This window comes from Dasypus novemcinctus, chromosome 7 (genome assembly GCF_030445035.2).
Source record: "Dasypus novemcinctus isolate mDasNov1 chromosome 7, mDasNov1.1.hap2, whole genome shotgun sequence".
Classification (NCBI taxonomy): domain Eukaryota; kingdom Metazoa; phylum Chordata; class Mammalia; order Cingulata; family Dasypodidae; genus Dasypus; species Dasypus novemcinctus.
Genome location: NC_080679.1, coordinates 35,225,957 through 35,240,912, shown reverse-complemented (window position 1 = coordinate 35,240,912; position 14,956 = coordinate 35,225,957). Strand labels below are relative to the sequence as shown.

At 35.7% G+C, this 14,956-nt stretch overlaps 1 protein-coding gene across 18 annotated transcripts in view; it reads left to right on the top strand.

The window, feature by feature from the left end:
• MAP2 (microtubule associated protein 2) overlaps positions 1-14,956 on the top strand; it is a 308,607-nt gene that overhangs the window by 116,365 nt on the left and 177,286 nt on the right. The window lies entirely within an intron of this gene.

Sequence of the window (14,956 nt, the reverse complement as noted above, 5' to 3'; positions counted from 1 at the left end):
TGATGTTCTTAGAGGTTGTCCATGTTGCAGCTGTATCAGAACTTCATTCCTTGTTATAGCACATTATATTCCATTGTTCGGCTATCTCATATTTTCTTTATCAATTCATTTGTTGGTTGACATTTGGGTTGCTTCCACTTTTTGCCAATTGTGAATGATGCTTCTGTAAACATTGCTGTGCAAGTATCTGAGTCCCTGTTATTATACCTATGAGTGGCATTTTCAGGTCATATTCTAACTCTATATTTAACTTTTTGAGGAACCACTAAATTGTTTTCCACAGCAGCTACATTATTTTACATTCTCACAGCAATGCATGAAGGTTCCAATTTCTCCACATCTTTGCCAAAACTTTTTATTTTTGATTTTTTTATTAATAGTCATCCTGGTGGGTGTGATAGTGGTATCTCATTTTGGTTTTGACTTGCACTTCTCTAATGGCTAATGACATTGAGTATCTTTTCATGTGCTTATCTGTCATTTGTATATCTTCTTTGGAGAAATGTCTATCTAAGTCTTTTGTCCTTTTTTAATTGGGTTGTTTGTCTTTTTGTTACTGAGTTTTAGGAGTTCTTTATATAGGCTTTTTATTAAACCCCTATCAGATATATGATTTCCAAATATTTTCTCCAGTTTTTTTTTTTTTTTTTTTTTAAGATTTTTTTATTTATTTAATTTCCCCTCCTCCCCCGGTTGTCTGTTCTTGGTGTCTATTTGCTGCGTCTTGTCCGCTTCTGTTGTCGTCAGCGGCATGGGAGGTGTGGGCGGCGCCATTCCTGGGCAGGCTGCTCTTTCTTTTCACGCTGGGCGGCTTTTCCTCACGGGCGCACTCCTTGTGCGGGGGTCACCCTTGCGTGGCACGGCACTCCTTGCGCGCATCAGCACTGCGCATGGCCAGCTCCACACGGGTCAAGGAGGCCCGGGGTTTGAACCGCGGACCTCCCATATGGTAGACGGACGCCCTAACCACTGGGCCAAAGTCCGTTTCCCTACGTTGTCTTTCTACTTTCTTGATATTGTATTTTTATGTACAGAAAAAAGTTTTAAATTTTGATGAAGTCCAATTTATCTATTTTTCTTTTGTGGCCTGTATTTTTGGTATCATAGCTAAAAATAAAAACTCAATTCCCAAATCCAAAGTCATGAAGAATTTCTCCTATAAAACATGAGAGTTTTTTGTGGTTTTAGTTCTTTAGGCCATTGATCCATTTTGCGTTAATTTTTTTAATGGTGTGAGGTAATGATACAATTTCATTCTTTCCCAATTAAATGGACTTGGCAATCTTGTTGGAATCAGTTGGCCATGGAGGTGTGAGTTTATTTCTGGATTCTTAGTTCATTTGCATTGATGTATATGTCTACCTTATGCCAGTATCACACTATTTTGACTACTGCAGTTCTGTAGTATGTTTTGAAATAGGAACGTGTGAGTCCTCTAACTTTGTTCTTGTTTTTCAAGGTTGTTTTGGTGTTCAAGGGCCCTTGCAATTCAATATGAATTTGAGGATTGGCTTTTTCATTTCTGTTGAAAAAACTATTGGAATTTTTTTTTGTTAAGGAGGTACTGGGGATTGAACCCAGGGTAGGTGCTCAACCCCTGAGCTACATCTGCTCCCCATGGAATTTTGATAGTGATTGCTTTGAATCTGTAGATCACGTTGGGTAGTACTGACATCTTAACAATATTAAGTCTTGCAATCCATGAACATGGAATATCTTTACATTTATTTAATTCTTCTGTAATTTCTTTCAGCAATTTTAAAAATAAATTTCAGTATATAAATCTTTCACCTACTTTGTTAAATTTATCCCTAGAAATTTTATTCTTCTAGGTACCATTGTAAATGTAATTGTTTTCTTGATTTCCTTTCAGAATGCTCATAGCTAATGTATAGAAACACAATTTCTGTGTGTTGATCTTGTACCCTATGACTTTGAATTTGTTTATTAGCACTTGTAGCTTTTTGTAGATTCTTTGGGATTTTTTTATATATAGGATCATGTCATCTCTGAATTGAAATAGCTTTAGTTCTTTCATATGAAATTTTTAATCCACGCTATAAATAACATTTGGCTTAATTACAGACTTTCCTGCTTCTGCCGTATCTCTTTATATTATAAAATTGTAACTTTTTAAATAACATTTCCCTATTTGTCCATAGGTTCTGATAAATTGGAAAGGGGACAGAAATGGGTAAACAGCTGATGCTTACAATCTTAGTAATTGTAGGAAAGGAAAAACAAAATAGCCCAGATGTCCAGGAAGCAGCAATTCTTTTCTAACTTTGCCAGGACTTTTTTTAACCTTGATGGCAGAGTGATGAGGATAGAGTACGAAAGACACACACAGACCTAGTGGTTTTATAAACTTCTTTTCATAGGAAGCCAGGCTAAACTGGAGACAAAGAACTTGGAATTGTATGCCCTATGTTGGAATGTCCTCTAATTCTTTTATTTTTTCATTTTGTATCAAATCCAGATGAAGGGATGTTGAATGCCTCTGTGTGTGTTGGACAGACTGGGCCAGGCAAGAACGGTGATTGAATTTATTAGTGCTGTGTTGCACCTGTTTCAAGAATTGTTCATTCTTGATACTAAGCAAATGGGCTATTCCTATAATGAACTGAAAACATATGCAGAAAAATTTAGGCTTGAGGAAAAACTGAAGTCACATTGCTTAGTTCATGAACACTCTTCAATAAACTAGCAGTTTGTCCTTTGGGAAGCTTTTCTAACTTTTCTGTGTCTCAACTTGCCCACCTATAAGATGGAAATAGTGGGACCTTTGTTATAAAATTTTTCTGAGGATGAAATATGTTAATATCTTTAAAGGTCTTAATATAGTGTCAAATATAGTATCATGCAAATACTAAGCACTCAATGAATATTAGCTCTTATTGTTATTACCATTATATGCCTCAGTCAAAATATTTAGAAAATATCATTACTTTGAAAAATTTGAAACAATCCAATAACAAATCTTTTTTTCTCACATTATTTTATTATTTTCTTTAACTTTGTTCCTCAGATGGATAATATTTTTAAAGATTTTTATAGTTCTCTTTATTACCAAGGTCTACCAAATCAAAATAAGACACATTGGAGTACCTGCTATGGCTGGGCACTTTGCTAGGGGTTAAGGACACACAAAGTATAATGTGACAGTCATCCTCAAGTAGCTAACTCTGGTGGGGTAGACCATTTTATAAACAAAGAAATGTCATTTGGCTTAAAGGTATTACTACCAGATATGGTGGAAGTATAAACATAGGGAAATTAAGAATTTTTTTATATTTCAGAGTCATGAAGAAATAGTAAATGCTCCCCAAATTAACAAGGCTGCTATGAACTTTCCAAAAATGAAAATGTAAAATAACTTTGCATAGTGACCAGAAGTATTTTTAAGAAATTGTGCTTTAACTCTGAAGCAAGAATGAATAAATATCTTATTCTGAAGATTGTATTTCAGGAATTTACTATAATGCCCTAGACTCTAAGTCATTAAATTATTAATTTCCCATGGGCATCTTGTATTTTAATGTTATAAAATTTCATTTTCTCCTTTCGGTTGGGGAATGTGAGTCACAAAGGTACCTGTGCCCTGGGGCTATCTCTAGCTTACAAAAGGATTGATGCAAACACATCTATATGCAGTGCCAGAAAAACTAAAATCAATGACACAAAAAATCAAAAATGATTCCACACTGGTCCAAATGCCAAAACACAGAGCTTTTATTTTTTGATTTCTCAACTAGCTTTAAAATATAAGGCATAATTTTTTTTAAAAATTAGGACATATTTCATTTTAAAAAAATCTTTAATGCAAGTTATCACATCTCAGAAAATTAAAAGACTGAGAAATAAATTGCCAAAATTGTTTTTAGATATTCTATTTGTTGTTCCCTGGTTACTAGACTACTTGTATTATACATCTTGCTTATGTAGGGCCCATTGTCAAAATTTCCAGCTGGTGGACTAGAATGCCCAGCATTAACCCTGTCAAGTTCTTTAACCATCTAGGGGCTCTAAGAACAGGTTAGAATACATATAGAATATAAGAATGTTTTTTTATTATTTATTTGTTTGCTTAAAAGAAACTTTAAATTACACAAATATTACATAAAAAATGTAGGGGATTCCCATATGCCCCCCTTCCTCCCCTTCCACACTTTCCCACATTAACAACATTCTTCATTAATGTGGTACATCCCCAGAAGTCATGTCCCACTCTGGGGAGAAGGTAGGGCATTTATACGCTGAGTTTGGCTTAGAAAGAGGCCACGTTTGAGCAACAAGGAGGCCCTCAGGAGGTAACTGCTAGGCAACATATTGTATTAGGCTAAGTTTCAATTTCAAAAGAAGAGGTTCATAATTACAATCATCACTATCAAAGGCCTGGTGAAATGGTCCATCCTCTGTCACTAGGCGCTGCCCCTGTACTCGGGGGATTCTTGCTGTCCCATTAGAGAATGTAGCAGAACTCCCAAGGATGGAAATTCGATATTCTTTCAGTTATTGTGTGGATCTCCACCCACTGCGACAATGTCCCATGAACACTTGAAGACATTCATATGCCTTGGAGGCATGCCCCAGGTGAACCTCCTCCCAGCCATCCCCCATCACTGACACCCTGCACCAGTGTTCAGGCCCTGCCACAGTTGAGACTCTTCTGTGATCCAAAATCTCTCCAAAGATGAAGCCAAGAAAACCAAATAAAAACAATAAGAAAATTATAATGATGGTTTTAAAAAATAACAAAATACAAAAAATGTTTTAAACATTTTAAATAATAAAAAAAAACTTTTTTAGACATTTTGTCTTTCATATTCATATTCAATGGTGAAATGCTAAAGCTTTTCATCTAAGATCTGGAACAAGACAAGGATGCCCACTGTCACTGCTCTTTCCTAATGTTGTGTTAGTAGTACTTGCGCGAGTACTTAGATAAGAAAAGGATATAAAATGCATCCAAATTGGAAAGGAAGAAGTAAAAATTTCACTATTTGCAGATGACATGATCCTATACATAGAAAGTTCTGAGAAACTGACAACAAAGCTTCTGGAGCTTGTAAATGAGTTCAGTAAAGTGGCAGGATATAAGATCAGTGTGCAAAAATCAGTAGCATTTCTGTACAATAATGAACAATCTGAGAAGGAAATCAAGAAAAAAAATTCCATTTACAATAGCAACTAAAAAAATCAAATACCTTGGAATAAACTTAACTAAAGATGTAAAGGACTTGTATGCAGAGAGCTACACAACATTGTTAAAGGAAATCAGAGACCTAAATAAATGGAAGAATATTCCCTGTTCATGGATAGGAAGATTAAACATCATTGAGATGTCTATCCTACCCAAACTGATTTATAGATTTAATACAATTCCAATAAAAATTACCACAGCATTTTTTACTGAATTGGAATAGCTAACCATGGAATTTATTTGGAAGGGCAAGGGGCCCCAAATAGTCAAAGACATATTGAAAAAGAAAAAATGATATTGGAGGAATCACACTAACTGACTTTAAAACATACTACAAAGCTACAGTGGTCAAAACTGCATGGTATTGGCACAAGGATAGACATACTAACCAATGGAACAGAACTGAGTTCTGGTTTAGATCCTTACATATATATATGGTCAACTGATATTCAACAAGGTTACCAAGCCCACTCAACTGGGAGAAAATGTCTCTTCAACAAATGGTGCTTGGAGAACTGGCTATTCATATCCAAAAGAATGGGGGAGGATCACCCCCCCCCATTTTGTATTAAATTTGTTAATTAATACAAAAATTAACTCAAGATGGATCAAAGATCTAAATATAAGAGCCAAGACCATAAATCTCCTGGAAGATAATGTAGGGAAGCATCTACAAGATCTTGTAGTAGGAAATGGTTTCATAAACTTTACACCCAAAGCATGAGCAACAACAACAAAAAAGTAGATAAATAGGACCTCCTCATTTTAATTTAAAAATTAATTTAATTAATTTAATTTTAAAAATTAAAAACCTTTGTACTTCAAAGGAATTGACCAAGAAAGTGAAAAGGCAGCCTATTCAATGGGAGAAAATATTTGGTAACCATCTATCTGATAGTGGCCTAATATCCAGCATATATAAAGAAATCCTCTACCTCAAAAATAAAAAGACAATCCATTTAAAAAAATGGGCAAGTGATTTGAATAGACCCTTCTCCAAAGTATAAATCCAAATGGCTAGAAAGCACATGAAAAGATGCTCAACATCTCTAGCTATTAGAGAAAAGCAAATCAGAACTAAAATAAGATATAATCTTATACCCATTAGAGTGGCAGCTATTAAAAAAGTAGAGGACTACAAATGTTGGAGAGGATGTGGAGGAATGGGAACCCTTATCCACCGCTGGTGGGATGTAGAATGGCATAGCCATTGTGGAGGACAGTTTGTCAGTTCCTCAGGAAACTAACTATAGAACAGCTAGCTTTATGATCCAGCAATCCCACTGCTGGGTATACATCCAGAAGAATTGAAAGCAGGGGCACAAACAGATATATGCATACCAATGTTCATAGAGGCATTATTTACCATTGCCAAAAGTTGGAAGCAACCCAAATATCCACCAACAGATGAATAGACCAGAATGTTGTTTTAAAAGCAAACCTGCAACCAGATAGGAACTGAATCATGTCCAGTGGCTTAATCTACTTGTGTTCAAGTTTCCTTATCTATAACCTGGGATAATAGTATTAACTACCTCATAGAGTTGCTATGAAGATTAAAGAGTTAATACAAATAAAATGCTAAAATGGGCCTATTCCTTAGTTCAAGTATTCCATAAAAGTTTCTTACTGTTATCTGGAGAGACCTTTGAGAACAGTCCTCCTACAGAGGCCATCTGCATCCAGCCCTAGGTTAAGAAACAAACTTCCACCCTCCCACTCCCACCCCCACCCCACCCCACCCAATCCCCCTGCACCCCACCCAGAGATCCCTAAATCATAATGACATAATGAGTCTGTGAAATCAGTCCCAAATTTTGGACCTAAACTAGTATTAATATACTATTGGGGACTGAATCATATTCCTACAAAAGAAATGATTAAGCCTTCATCCCCGTTCTTGTGGGTGGGACCTTTGAAGATGTTATTATTGCTTACTGTAGACTCATTTTTTTAATAGGATCTTCAAAACTCCTTTTCAACTGAGGTCAAATGGAATCAGGGTGGGCCTTAATTCTTTTATAAGGTAGAGGAAATTTAGAAACAGTCATTCCAAAAAAAGCCGCAGGGGAGACCACAGGGGTAGATCACCATGTGGTGGAGGCAGAAATGCAAGCCAAGGAACCACAAGAATGGTTCATGCCAGTTCCAGAATGCGACAGACTCCAGGAGAAATGTGCTCCTTCAGGAAAACTGTGGCAGTTTGTCAGGGCTGCCATGTCACTTACATGTGGGCATATCCCCTTTTGAGTGGATTCTGTGCTATCCCCAACCCCTGAGAGATTTTGGTTCTCAGCTAGAATAAAGCCTTGTGAAAGCTAGAGTAACTGTGACACTTTCATCTGACGTAATTAGGTGTCTCATTCACCTTCTAGTTGTTTTACATTTGGAAGAAAAAGCTTTTTTTTTTTTACCCTGTGGCTGCCAGCTCACATGCATTAAGTGCAAAACTTACCCTGGGTGAGTATGAAAGTTGAAGGCAACATTATAATTTTTTGAGCAATATTCGTAGATTTTATTTCAAGTATATGTCATACATACAACCTTAGAATCCTCTTTGTAGTTTCATTTGGCTCTTAATCAATGTGAATGGAAGGTCAGTTAATCTTCAAATGGGCCTGATTAGATGAATTTTTTTCTGGCTTTTACTTGTTATTACTGATTACAGCTAATGAAGAAGGGCCAATAGGAAAGAAAAATTAATGGAAAAATAAAGGAAAATAAGGAAGTAAGTCATGTTCTTTACAAAATGAATTTCTAAATTTAATGTAATCTTTAATTGTAGAAGACACTGCTGTAATTCACTATACTTTGCTCTTGGGACATATTCCTATTCACTCCTAGTTTAACCCCTTCTCTTCGGAACTCCTTGTTGGTTTTATCGGCAGCAGGAAATAAATATCTTTGTAACAGTTGTCAGAGTTATTTTGAATCCTTCATGGTAGTACTTTTGCAAACCATGGGCATCAGAATCACCTGGGGGCTTAATAAATGCACTGCAGACTTATGGTCCACTTCTAGACTTCTGAATCTAGTCCACAAAGGAGAGGCCCAGAATCTGCATTTTATTCACAACTCTGTGCCGTCAAGGAAAAAGGCGTGCACCCCAGTCATGTTCTCCACCTTCAGAGGCTTTCCCCCTACAGATGCTGTTTGGGAAGTGATGGTATGGTCTCGTTTTGTGACCACCATTTGATATTGTTTGCTTTTTTTTTTGAACTGCAAGTGAAAATAATCGAGCTTCCTCATAATTTTCATTTGTTTGTCACATGATCATCAGACCATGAAAGTACCTTACCTTCTCTTACTCTGTGTAATTTATTATTTTCTGTTTATCTCTGACCCCTGCCTTCATTCTTCTGCTCCCATATGCCCTCAGTACATATCCTTGATATATACGTAGCTTTGCTAGAGATGCTGTTCTGTTTATACCTTTGCCATTCAATTCTGTTCCTTGTTCACCTAGTTAAATAGTTCTAACAGCTGCCAGGACTCCACCTACCATCTTTGATTTGCCCTGGCTGTGAACCCCTCAGCTGCCTTTAGCTCCCTGCCATCATAAACACCCAGTTTAACCACGTCACATAGGTCACTACTTGGCAGAGTCACTTATGACTTGGGCTTCATCCATACTCTCACCATTTTCCTTCATCTGTTATTAAATCCCAACCTTAAAAAATATTTTTCTTCATTGTATTTTAAACTGGCTGGATGACATGTATTGTGAGGAGTCACAAACTCAATGGAAAACATCTTTAAATTATATTGTAGAATGAGTTATTTCTGAATTTTCTTTTCCTACCTCTGGGCATGATTTATAAATTCTTAAAATCCTTGATCATAGGAGTGCATCCTGACCCAAAGTTTGTTTTCATTTTTTCACATTCGTCACACGATTTTTTTTTAAACATTTTTTCTATTGACTTTACTTTATTTTATTATTTTTTTTTTAATCCCCCCCCCCCCCCCCGATTGTCTGTTCTCTGTGTCCATTTGCTGCGTCTTGTTTCTTTGTCCGCTTCTGTTGTCGTCAGCTGAACGGGAAGTGTGGGCAGCGCCATTCCTGAGCAGGCTGCACTTTCTTTCGCGCTGGGCGGCTCTCCTTACGGGGCGCACTCCTTGCACGTGGGGCTCCCCTACGCGGGGGACACCCCTGCGTGGCAGGGCACTCCTTGCACGCTTCAGCACTGCGCATGGGCCAGCTCCACACGGGTCAAGGAGGCCTGGGGTTTGAACCGCAGACCTCCCATGTGGTAGACCGACGCCCTAACCACTGGGCCAAGTCTGTTTCCCCGTCACACAATTTTTGATCTTCCCTTTTGGGCCCTTTAGATTTTTATTAACTATAAATTACCAAGAAAATGGGACAAGAAGTCACAAATCCATCTTCTCATGTACAAAATATATGTCCTATACATAGAGGACATCATTTTTCAATGAAATGCACTTTTACTGGAAAATCACAATTTAAGATGGTTTTCTCCTATTTATTCACCTAGATGTGATATCAAGGGATGCATAAGAGTGAAAAGAAAATTATTCTAAGTTAAGGTCCTTTATATACATAACCAAGCATTTAACCTAAAGAAAAATGCAGCTAGCCAGGCAATAGTGATGAGATTCTTTTTGTCTGTTTTTCACTCACTCTCCCTCAATGACTGCTGACTGTGCACTTCCAGGCTGCAGGTAATTGAGGGTGACATTCTCTCATTCCAAGATAATCTTGCTGATAGAGTGTATTTAATTTATGCTGTTGATGAAACTGAGCTGAATTGTTTTGCATATCATCAATGCATGTAAGTCCTGAGTAGAGGACCAGCCACCCAAGTTAAAATATTCCCTGTCACATGCTTGCTGGATCTAGCAAATTCTGGAGTACTGCTGATTGCAGGTGGACGGGAATGTTGATGCTGTTAAAGATTTATAAAGCTGTATTAGAGGGCACATGAAACTTAAACTTCCTTTAGAACAATGTCCCTGTTTAAAACTACTCGTTTGGACCCAGCTGGGCATTTAGTAATGCCAGCCACTGAATAAGATCTTTCAAGTACAGAAAGATCCTTACCTGTCAGACTGGCTCTGAGTTTTAAAGGAAACCCTGTTTGCTTTCAAAGCTCTTGATCTCCCAACTCTTCTCTGTATCTCCCATATTCTTGATTTTCCTTTTGATTTTAGTGTCTTCAGTTTCTCCTAAAACATACCATAGATTTTCACTTTCAGTCATAACTTTTTTGTGCTGTTTTATTATTTGCTTTGCCTCTTTTGATTGTTTGTTTTCCCTGTTGTAAAGTAAGTTTCTTTTTATTGCATTTGGTTTTTACCTAGATGTCATGACTTACTATTTCTCAAGGTTTACCTTTTTTGCATTTCGTAACAAAAGTTTCACTTCTCTTCTCTCAACCAATCAACCAATCAATCATATGTTTCACTGAGTAGCTCCAAATTACAATAATTTCAATGGAAAGATGAAGTTATAAGAAACACCAACTTCTTGCCATCTAGAAAAGTCTGTTTTTGAGGTATCTTCCAGTACTTCCAATATGGCAACCAGAGGCTTGCAGGCATTTCAGTCGAAGATACCTGTAAACCGGGCATTCTATTCCCTTTTCTTTATTTCTTTATTTCTACTGGGCTCAGTATAGAAACTGTGCTGCAGTAGCATGTACAGTAACCACAATAACCACATATTTTTTCCCTCCTCCCAATTCAATTTTTCCTAAGTCAACATGCACAAAGCAAATTAACATTTTTTATTGTATACCAATGCAGTGTCTACCAGGTTTTGTAGAAAGAAAATGATGTAATCACATGAGTCTGTCCTCAACTAATGTGAAACCAAAGATCCATGTAGATGAAAGTTTGTTTAGATCATGGGTTCTTAACCTTTTTTATTCTATGGACCTCTTTGCCATTCAGATGAAAACCATGGACCCCTTACTAAGTCCACACTATGCTCTGCATTATTTAATAACTGTATCACACCCACACCAACACATCCTTACAAAAATAATGTTGTTGTTTTTTTAAAATTTAAATTCAAGCTCACAGACCCCTTCTTAAGAGCCCCTGGTCTAGATGGTTCCCTATCTCTTTTCTTGTTTCCTTAATCATGCTCCCCATGACTCTGGGGGTAAAAGGAAGGAAGAGTTGGAAAGGGGAAGGCAAAGCAAAGAGGATGGGTGCAAGAAAGAAAATAGAACATTATGGCAGTTTAAGAAAAGAGGTTAGTTGTTCTGGGGATGTGGACATTTCTCTCACATAGTTATTCATTGCCCCAAATATTTATAATGGATGTTTTTGCAAAGATAATATTTTTTGCAATCCATGCAAGATAAAAGTCACAGTAGATGGATAATACCTAGAAAAATGTTCTAAGTTCTTGCTTTCAAGATTTTAAATAAAACTCTTATTTCTTCTGTTACATGTTTGTAACAGGACAAAAAAAGCCACAAAAGTATGAAATATGATAGCATAAATATAATGTAACTTCAAATATTGTCTTATAAAATCCTTCCCACATGGATGCTTTCTAACCAAGTTGATGTTACTTTTTAAAGGAATATTCATATATATTCATTGGTCATGTATAATATTTCCTTTTAATTTAAATGCCATATTAAATTAAATAATCCATGTCTTCATGTAGTATTGAAGTACTCTGTAGCTTAGCAATAGGATAAGACATGAAATTTTAATAAAAATAGGAAAAGTGTCCCTGTTCTCCATCTCTCAATTCCCCTTTCTTTTCAGATGAATGCTTTATGCAGTTAGATATCTATCATCTCTATTCTTTGGCAGATTTGAAACTTTAGTTTACCTTTTGATGTACTATTGAATATATTCTAAAGAATCAAAGTGTTCTGTGGTTATAAAATTTTATTTAAAGTGTTTATAAACACTCACATAAACCAATTAATTCCCTCCTCATCTCCAATGTTCCCAGGCATTCAAGGGAGAGGAAAGAAAGGTACTAAGAAATTCCACATATCATTGTTGGTAGCCTTTATCTCATGGTTGCTTCTTCTCTAAAAAGAGACAACATTTATCTCATACATTTTTGGAATGTGGATTTCAGCAGTTCACAAAATAAATTACTTTAATGTGTATTTTTTTTCAGAAATCTTTCCATGTATAATATTGCATTTATTAAACCATCAAGTTGAGGGTTTTATGATTTGAATGAGAAATATTAAACAATGAATACATGCTGTGGAGGTTGCAGAATTGAAACCTTTTCAGAAAAATCTGATAAATGTCCAGGTTAAGAATCTGATCATGTCTATGAAATACCCTCCTTGACCTCTCAAGTACTATTTGCTCTCAAATTCTGTTGCTGATGATTGGAGAAATGGCAAAGCCTTAAAATATTGAGATCACTTAATTTTCAAAGCTTGGAAAGCAGTAAACAAACTAAATCCTTTTTAACAGTTTTAATAAGTACACCAGGAATTTAAATCTTAACATCAAGCACTGTAACATTTGCTTATATACCATTTTCAGTCTTCCATTAAATTTTGTTGGCCCCACTAGTGAAGACATTTTGTAAAATAAAGGTTTGTCTCCCACTTCAAGGAAGATCAGCCAAGAAATTCATGGTTCTGAAAGATGGTTCTGCTTGACTGTTATATGAAAGTTTTCTTGAGTGAGAAATTCTCATAATTGTATTTTATGGCTTACCCATTCCTCTTGCATATATATATGGCTTGCCTATAGTCTGGTTGTATCTGCAGTAGTGAAAGAAAGCATTTTCCATCACCTTTTAGGTGACTGAAAAAATTAAACACGTAATTTGTAACTAAAGATCCACAAGAAGAATAGAAAAATTACTAGAATAATTTTTGTGAAAAATAAATAAATTTTAAAAACTGATAATGGGAGAGAAATGTGCTCAAAATGACTCTAGATATACCAAAGCTGAAAAGTATAAAACTTGTATACTTAAATAGTTAACCAAGACCCAAACTAAATGAAATATGTATATCCCATATTTTGTTTTGTGGTTTCTGAACTGAAAGTCCTCAACTGTTTGAGCTCAGAATTCAGAGAAGAAACTCATGTTTTTTCATGTGAGTTTTAATGTTTTAAATCCATTCATTTATTTGTGCATGCCTATACTCAATGAATATTTACTGTGCATCAGTTATGTACCAGGCCAAGTTCTAGGCACAAAACAGGCCAAGAGTTCTTTCCTTATGGACCTTACAGGTTAATGGGGAGAGACAGACAATAAAGAATAAACATAATAAAGAAGCAAATTATGTGACATATTTTTGAAAGCGAAAGGTATTATGGGAAAGGATAAAGGCAGCAGGAATTGCAGATTACAATACTAAATAAATGGTCAGGTTAAGCCTTATTGAGAAGGTAATATGTGAGGAAAGATTTGAAGGAGGTAATAGTTATTTGAAGAGGAATGTTTCACATTCCAAATTTAGCTATAACTAAATTTATAAACATATACAAGATATGGATTATGTAATATGATACAGATATGTTTTCTGATAAAACATTTAAGGTTCACCCTGGTATTTGATGATTTCTAACTTGATATAACAAAAATTGGGTAATGATTGACTACGTAAGACATGTACTTTACCACTATCATCATAGTTCTAAGACATAGGTTAATTTCAAGAAGAAGCTTAAAGTTAAACACACTAAACCCAAATTGGACAAACAAGGAAGTTTTTTAAAAACACATTAGCATCTTTCTCACTCATGTGACTCTATATTCTCTGCCAAGAATAAACCAAATAGATAGAAAATAAAACTGCAATGTTTTCCCCAACTTTAGTAATGCTTTTATTCACACATACACATGACTTAAATATGAACTGATGGAATCTGAAATAATTCTGAGTAAAATCCTTGTTTTGAATCCTGTTTCATGTATGCTTAGAGTAGTATGTAACCTATTTTAAAGTGTCTGTTCTAGAAAAATGGAAAATTCTATGTTTAATTTATCTCTTCCTGTTCTGCTACCTTATAAGTATTAGGTTGAATTACAAACTAGTGAACTCAGAAGTCCGGGAATTGAATTTCTGCTCTACCTCTTGCCAGCTGTTTGTCCTTGGGCACATACCTAAACCTAATAGGGCCATTTTCCTCAACTGTAAAATGGAGGTATGTAACTCTCAGAGGTGAATGACTTGGCACAATTTAGGTACCCAATCCCTTAGGTCAGAATCATGTCTTATGCTTTTTTGGTCAATATTAAAATAAATAACTGAATATAAAGTTATTTATATTCTTCTGTGGAAGATTGCCCAAGGCCATATATAATATCAGACATTATAGACTCTGTATCATGATGTGTCTAAGAAAAGAAAGAGCTTTATGGCACTGTTGTGTTGAGAGTCTTGGAAGCCATTATGCAATAGGCAGAACTTCAAATGGATCAAAAAGGAAGTACAAGATTTGGGTTGGCAGAGTAGCAATAGAAAATTCCTGAAATGACTAGTGATTATGGTGGGTGTCAATGTACAAGGGTTTTGTGTGAAAGAAACAGTACTTAAAGTATCTTAACTCTCCATTCTTTTGTCATAGTAGTGTTGTTCCTTAAGGGCACTGTAGACAAATTACTCTGCTTGTTGATATATTTCCAATATACACATTTTACTTCACAGTTGCCTATTATTTGTTAAAAGTCCACATAAAATGTCCTATACCTACTAGGGAAAATGTCACCTTACCACTTGTTTATTAACATACATATAATCATCATGTCATTTACTTATATAACCATAGTTATAT